Source organism: Callithrix jacchus, chromosome 14, assembly GCF_049354715.1.
Source record: "Callithrix jacchus isolate 240 chromosome 14, calJac240_pri, whole genome shotgun sequence".
NCBI classification, from domain to species: domain Eukaryota; kingdom Metazoa; phylum Chordata; class Mammalia; order Primates; family Cebidae; genus Callithrix; species Callithrix jacchus.
The window spans coordinates 89,164,194-89,170,680 of NC_133515.1; positions in this window are offsets into that span (position 1 = coordinate 89,164,194).

Here is a 6,487-nt window from a genome sequence, read left to right on the forward strand (position 1 = left end):
GAACTCTGCCTCATTTTTTATTGGTCAGGGGAGGGAGGTGCTCTTGGCTTAGGACCAGATTTTCCCTTGAATTACTCATTTATTCTATTTTGGTCAGTGGCTAGGCCGCTGGGAACATAAAGATAGTCCTGTTTTTATCGATTAATAGATTGAGATAGAGTCTTGCTCTCGCCTGGGCTGGAATGCATTTGTGCAATCTTGGCTCTATTTTGGTTACTGGCAAGACTGCTGGGAACATAAAGACAGTCCTGTATGTATGTATGTATGTATTTATTGAGGCCGAGTCTCACTCTGTCACCCAGGCTGGATGGAGTGCAGTGGCGCAATCTCGGCTCACTGCAACCTCTGCCTCCCAGGTTCAAGCGATTCTCCTGGTGCCCGCCACCACACCTGGCTAATTTTTGTATTTTTAGTAGAAATGGTGTTTTGCCATGTTGGCCAGGCTGGTCTTGAACTCCTGACTTCAGGTGACCCACCTGCTTGGGCTCCATTACAGGTGTGAGCCACTGTGCCTGGCCTGACATCCTGTTTTAGAATAACACCTTTTGTTTTCCCCACAACTGAACTGCAGTACCTTTATATCACTCTTTGGAGATGCTTCTGTTAGCCAGGATTTAAATAAAGTTTAAAGAAGTTTTTTATTTTAATTAACTACTCTAAATCCTCTCAGATTTTTGACAACTACCCTGTACCAAATAACATGGATGCTAGTGTTTAAGGAAGCAAACACTATCTTCTTTTTGTGAACATTTATGTGACTATTGCTTAGGTCTATGAAAGTTACTGGGAATCAAAAATCACTCTGTAGTTTGGGCCAGAGACCCACTGCTAACCTCTTAAAAGGATATTTGAGAGTCCCAGCATAATTTCCCCAGGGTTTCCTTGGTAATTATAATGTGAGTTTTTAATACCGAAAAGCATTATATTTACATATATATCACAAAAATCAGGTATAGCTAAGTTAAATATAGAAAAATAAAATACCCCTGTGACCTTAGGTTGAAGGGAGAGAGATTTCTTGAAGAAGACATCAAAAGTACTAACATGAAAGATGTATAAATTTGCCGGTGTTGAGATAACAAGTTTTGTTCATGTGATGTTACAGAGTGGTGGAGAAACAAGCTAAAAGTGGAGCATATATTTACAGTAGATACAGCTGTAAAAGGATCCAGGATGGCCTGGCACAGTGGCTCATGCTCCCAGCATGTTGGGAGGCCAAGGGTTTGGATGACAAGGTCAGGAGTTCGAGACCAGCCTGGCCAATATGGTGAAACTCCATCTCTACTAAAAATACAAAAATTAGCTGGGCATGATGGCACGCCCCTGTAGTCCCAACTACTCAGGAGTCTGAGACAGGAGAATTGCTTGAACTGGGGAGGCAGAGGTCGCAGCTCACCACTGCACTCCAGCCTGGGCGACAAGAGCGAAACTCCATCTAAAAAAAAAAAATTTCTGAAACAGTTAAGGGAAAGGAAAAAAGACACATATTCCTTACTGAAGAATTCCAAACAATACACGTAGATACTCCTGACTCCAGGAGGTGGAGCATACCCCTCCTATTTGAGTGTGGACTAGGTGACTCAACTCGAGTGAATACGGTATGGAAAGGGAAAAGGCTGCCTTCCAGTGGAGAAATGGCAAACACCAGCTTACCCAAGGTTAACATCATCAGCGCTGCCATGTGGATGCACGTGCCTCCTAAGATGTAATCAAGGTACACTTCACCTCTGTGGTGTTCCTTCCAAATGCCCATAATCCAGTCGAATCATGAGAAAACAGGCAACCCCAAACTGAGGGCCAGTCTGTGACATACTTGACCAAGACTCAAAACCTGAAACTATCAAGGTCATAAAAAGGAAATATTGAGATTTGTCATACATCAGTGGAGGCTAAGGAGACATGACAGCTGAATGTGATGTAATATCCTGGACTAGATTCTGAAACAGAAAAACTCATGGAAAACTGGTGAATTCTGAATAAAGTCTGGAGTTAAGTTTTTTTTTTTTTAAGCCTAGAAATAAATCCTTACATATGTAGTCAAATGCTTTTTGTTTTGGGTGGGGGCATGTTTTGGGACAGAGTCTTGCTTAATCTCTCCAAGGCTGGAGTACAGTGGTGCAATCTCAGCTCACTGCAATCTCTGCCTCCCAGGTTCAAGTGATTCTCCTGCCTCAGCCTCCCAAGTAGCTGGGACTGCAGGTGCCCACCACCATGCCTAGCTAAACGTTTTTGTGTTAGTAGAGATGGGGTTTCACCATGTTGGCCAGACCAACATGATCTTGAACTCCTGGCCTCAAGTGATCCCCCCCGCCTCTGCCTCCCAAAGTGCTGGGATTACAGATGTGAGCCACTGTGCTTGGTCATCAAATGCTTTTTGCAAACAGTGCCAAGACCATTCAATGTGGAAAGGACAGTCTTTTCAGCAAATGATGTTGGGAAAACTGGACATCCACATGCAAAATAATGAAGTTGGACCCTTACCTTACACCATATACAAAAATTAACTCAAATGGACCAAAGACCTAAAGAAAGATAAAGCCACCAGGCTCAGTGGCTCACGCCTGTAATTCCAGCACTTTGGGAGGCTGAGACGGGTGGATCACAAGGTAAGGAGATCGAGACCATCCTGGTTAACACAGTGAAACCCCATCTCTACTAAAAATACAAAAAATTAGCTGGGTGTGTTGGCACACGCCCTTAGTCCCAGGTCCATGGGAGGCTGAGGCAGGAAAATCGCTTGAACCCGGGAGGCAGAGGTTGCAGTGAGCCAAGATCATGCCACAGCACTCTAGCCTGGGTGACAGACCAAGACTCCATCTCAAAAACAAAAAAGATAGAAAGATAAAAGCTACAATATAGTTTTATAAAGTTTTATAAACACTTAGAAGAAAACATGGGGGAAAAATACATGACATTAGATTTGGCAATGATTTCTTGGATACAATATCAAGAGCATAGGCAACAAAGGGAAACATAGATTAAACTGGATTTCATCAAAATTAAAAACTGCATCAAAGAGTGCAATGAACAGATGAAAAGGTAGCCTATAGAGTGGGAGAAAATATTTGCAAATCATGTTTCTGCCAAGGGGTTAATATTCAGAATATATAAAGAACTAACGTTCACACACAGACGACCCCCATTTAAAAATGGGGAAACAATTTGAATATCTTCATCTCCAAAGAAGATGGCCAAGAAGCACAGGAAAAGATGTTCAATGTTACTAATCATGAGGGAGATGCAAATCAAAACCAGAGACCACTTCACAGCCATTTATCCATTAGTATGCTTACTAGCAAAAGAACAGAAAATAGCAAGGGTTGGTGAGGATGTGGAGAAATGGAAATTCTTTTTTTATTTTTGAGGTGGAGTTTCACTCTTGTTGCCCAAGTTAGAGTGCAATAGTGTGATCTCAGCGCACTGCAACCTCCATCCCCCAGGTTCCAGCAATTCTCCTACCTCAGCCTCCCAACATGCTGGGATTACAGGCATGAGCCACCATGCCCAGCAGAAATGGAAACTCTTTTGGGCTGTTCGTAGGAATGTAAAATGGTGCAGCTGCTATAGAAACAGCATGACAGTTCCTACAAAAATTAAACAGAATTACTCTATGAGCCACCAATTCCACTCATGGGCGTATACCCAAGAGAACTGAAAGCAGGGTCTTGGAGACATATTTGTATTTTTACGTTCATAGTAGCATTAACCACAATAGCCAGAAGGTGGAAGCAACTCAAATGTCTGTTGATAGATAACTGGATGGACAAAATACAGATAAATTGGTATAGATGTACAAGGGAATACGACGCAGCCTTAAAAAGGAAGGCAATCCTGTAACATGCCACAATGCAGGTGGACCTTGAGGACCCTATGCCGAGTCACAAAAGGACAGTCACAAAAGGACAAATTCTGTAGGATTCCACTGACATGGGGGACATGGTCACATTCACAGAGACAGAAAGTAGAATGGTGACTGCCAGGGGCTGGGGGCCGGGGACATGGGGAGCTGTTGTTTTCGTGGATACAGTTTAGTTTTCAAAGATGAAAAGTGTCCTAGAGATTGGTTGAACAGTAATGTGAATGTACCTTACTAAACTGTACATTTGAAAATGGTTGCACTGGCTCATGCCTGTAATCCCAACACTTTTGGAGGCCGAGACAGGAGGATGACTTGAGCCCAGGAGTTTGAGACCAGCCTCTACAGAATTTGCCCTTTTGTGACTGGTTTACTTCACTCAGCATAAGGTCCTCAAGGTCCACTCGTGTTGTAGCATGTCACAGGATTGCCTTCCTTTTTAAGGCTGCGTAGTATTCCCTTGCATGTATATACCACAGTTAAACCGGCTCTAACTGTAAGTACAGCCTCTGCTCCACCAAATCATCATTTGGCAGTAGAGCCTTTTATTTGTCCTCATCTTCTTCATTCAGACTTCAAAAGGTCGGCCCCCCTATTCCCTGCTTATTTGCTTCTGACGGTATCTGATTCTAAGTAACTGCATGTTCTTTCTATATATAGTTTATTCATTTATTCATTCTATTCAGTGCCTTTTATGTGTCAGGCACTATTCTGGACGCTGAGGCTACAGCAACCAGGAAAACAGACCAAAATTCCTGCCTTTTTTGGGATTGAATTACACACACACACACACAGACATACACAAAAGATGAGATAATGGATATGTTAATAAGCTTGACTTTAATATCAGTTCACGGTGTATATGTAATAAAAGATGCTCATTGTAGAGTAACTCAATATAGAGTAGAAAGAAAATGACTGGGCCCATTCCAGAGCCTCTCCTCCCCTCCTAGCCTTTCTCAGTTGTGTTTTTCTCCAGGCCTCTCAAATGCTAGTCTTTCTTGAGGAATGAAAAGCAAGGGCACAAGTTTATATTTTTAAATGTGCAAAACATTCAAGAGAACTTTTCCAAAATCATTACCTCCTTCCTTCCTTCCTTTTTTTCTCCCTCCCTCCCTCCCTCCCTTCTTTCCATCCTTCCTCCCTCCCTCCCTCTCCCTCCCTCTCTCCCTCTCTCCCTCCCTCTCTCTCTCCCTCCCTCCCTCCCTCTCTCCCTCCCTCTTTCTCCCTCTCTCCCTCCCTCTCTTTCTCCCTCCCTCCCTCTCTCCCTCCCTTCCTCCCTCCCTCTCTCTTTCCCTCCCTCCCTCCCTCTCTCCTTCCCTTCCTCCCTCCCTCCCTCTCTCTTTCCCTCCCTCCCTCCCTCTCTCCTTCCCTTCCTCCCTCCCTCCCTCTCTTTCCCTCCCTCCCTCCCTCTCTCCCTCCCTCCCTCCCTCCCTCTCTCTCTCTCCCTCCCTCCTTTCCTCTCTCCCTCTCTCTTTCTTCCTTCTTTCAGGGCTGGAGAGCAGCAGCGCAATCTTGGCTCACTGTAACCTCTGCTTTCCGGGTTCAACTGATTCTCATTTTATTTTACCTAATATAAGATACATGCTGGCTGGGTGAGGTGGCTCACACTTGTAATCTCAGCACTTTGGGAGGCCGAGGTGGGAGGAGCACTCAAGTCCAAGAGTTCAAGAACAGCCTGGACAACATAGCGAGACCTTGTCTTTACAAAAAAAGAAAAGTTAGCCAGATGTGGCAGCACGTTCCTGTAGTCCCAGCTACTTGGGAGGCTGAGATGGGAGGATTACCTGAGCCCAGAAAGTTCAGGCTGCACTCCACCCTAGGTGACAGAAAGGTCTCCTGCCTCAAAAAAAAAAGTTTATTGCAATTATATATGAATAAGTCCCAAGGATTGAATTACACACACAGACATACACAAAAGAGATGATGGATATGTTAATCAGCTTGACTTTAATATCAGTTCACAGTGTATATGTAATGAAAGATGCTCATTGTAGAAGAGTAACTCAATATAGAGTAGAAAGAAAATGACTAGGTGCGGTGGCTCACACCTGTAGTCCCAGCACTTTGGGAGGCTGAGGCACATGGATCATTTGAGGTCAGGAGATCGAGACCAGCCTGGCCAACATGGTGAAACCCTGTCTCTACTACAAATACAAAAAAATTATTAAATTAGCGAGGTGTAATGGTGCACACCTGTAGTCCCAGCTACTTGGGAGGCTGAGGCAGGAGAATCACTTGAACCCAGGTGGTGGAGGTTGCAGTGAACCAAGACTGTGCTACTGCACTCCAGCCTGGGTGACAGAGCGAGACTCTGAAGGAAGAAAAGAAAAGAAGGAAGGAAGGAAGGAAGGAGAAAAATCAGGTAGAGATACCCACTGATAATGTTTTGATATCTCTCCTTTTCGAGGCACTCATACTTCTATGGACTTATGTCACCAGGCAATTTAACTTCAAAATGCATTAAAAAATTTTATTTTCCTTTGTCTTGAATTTTAAGATATAAACTTGGAGCAAACTGCAGAAACCTTTTCCTTTACCCTTAAAATAGACTCCACGTCCCTCCCTTTCTCACGGTATATAATCCCTTCACATTTATCTGTTCACTAGTATCCAATTATTGTGTTGCTT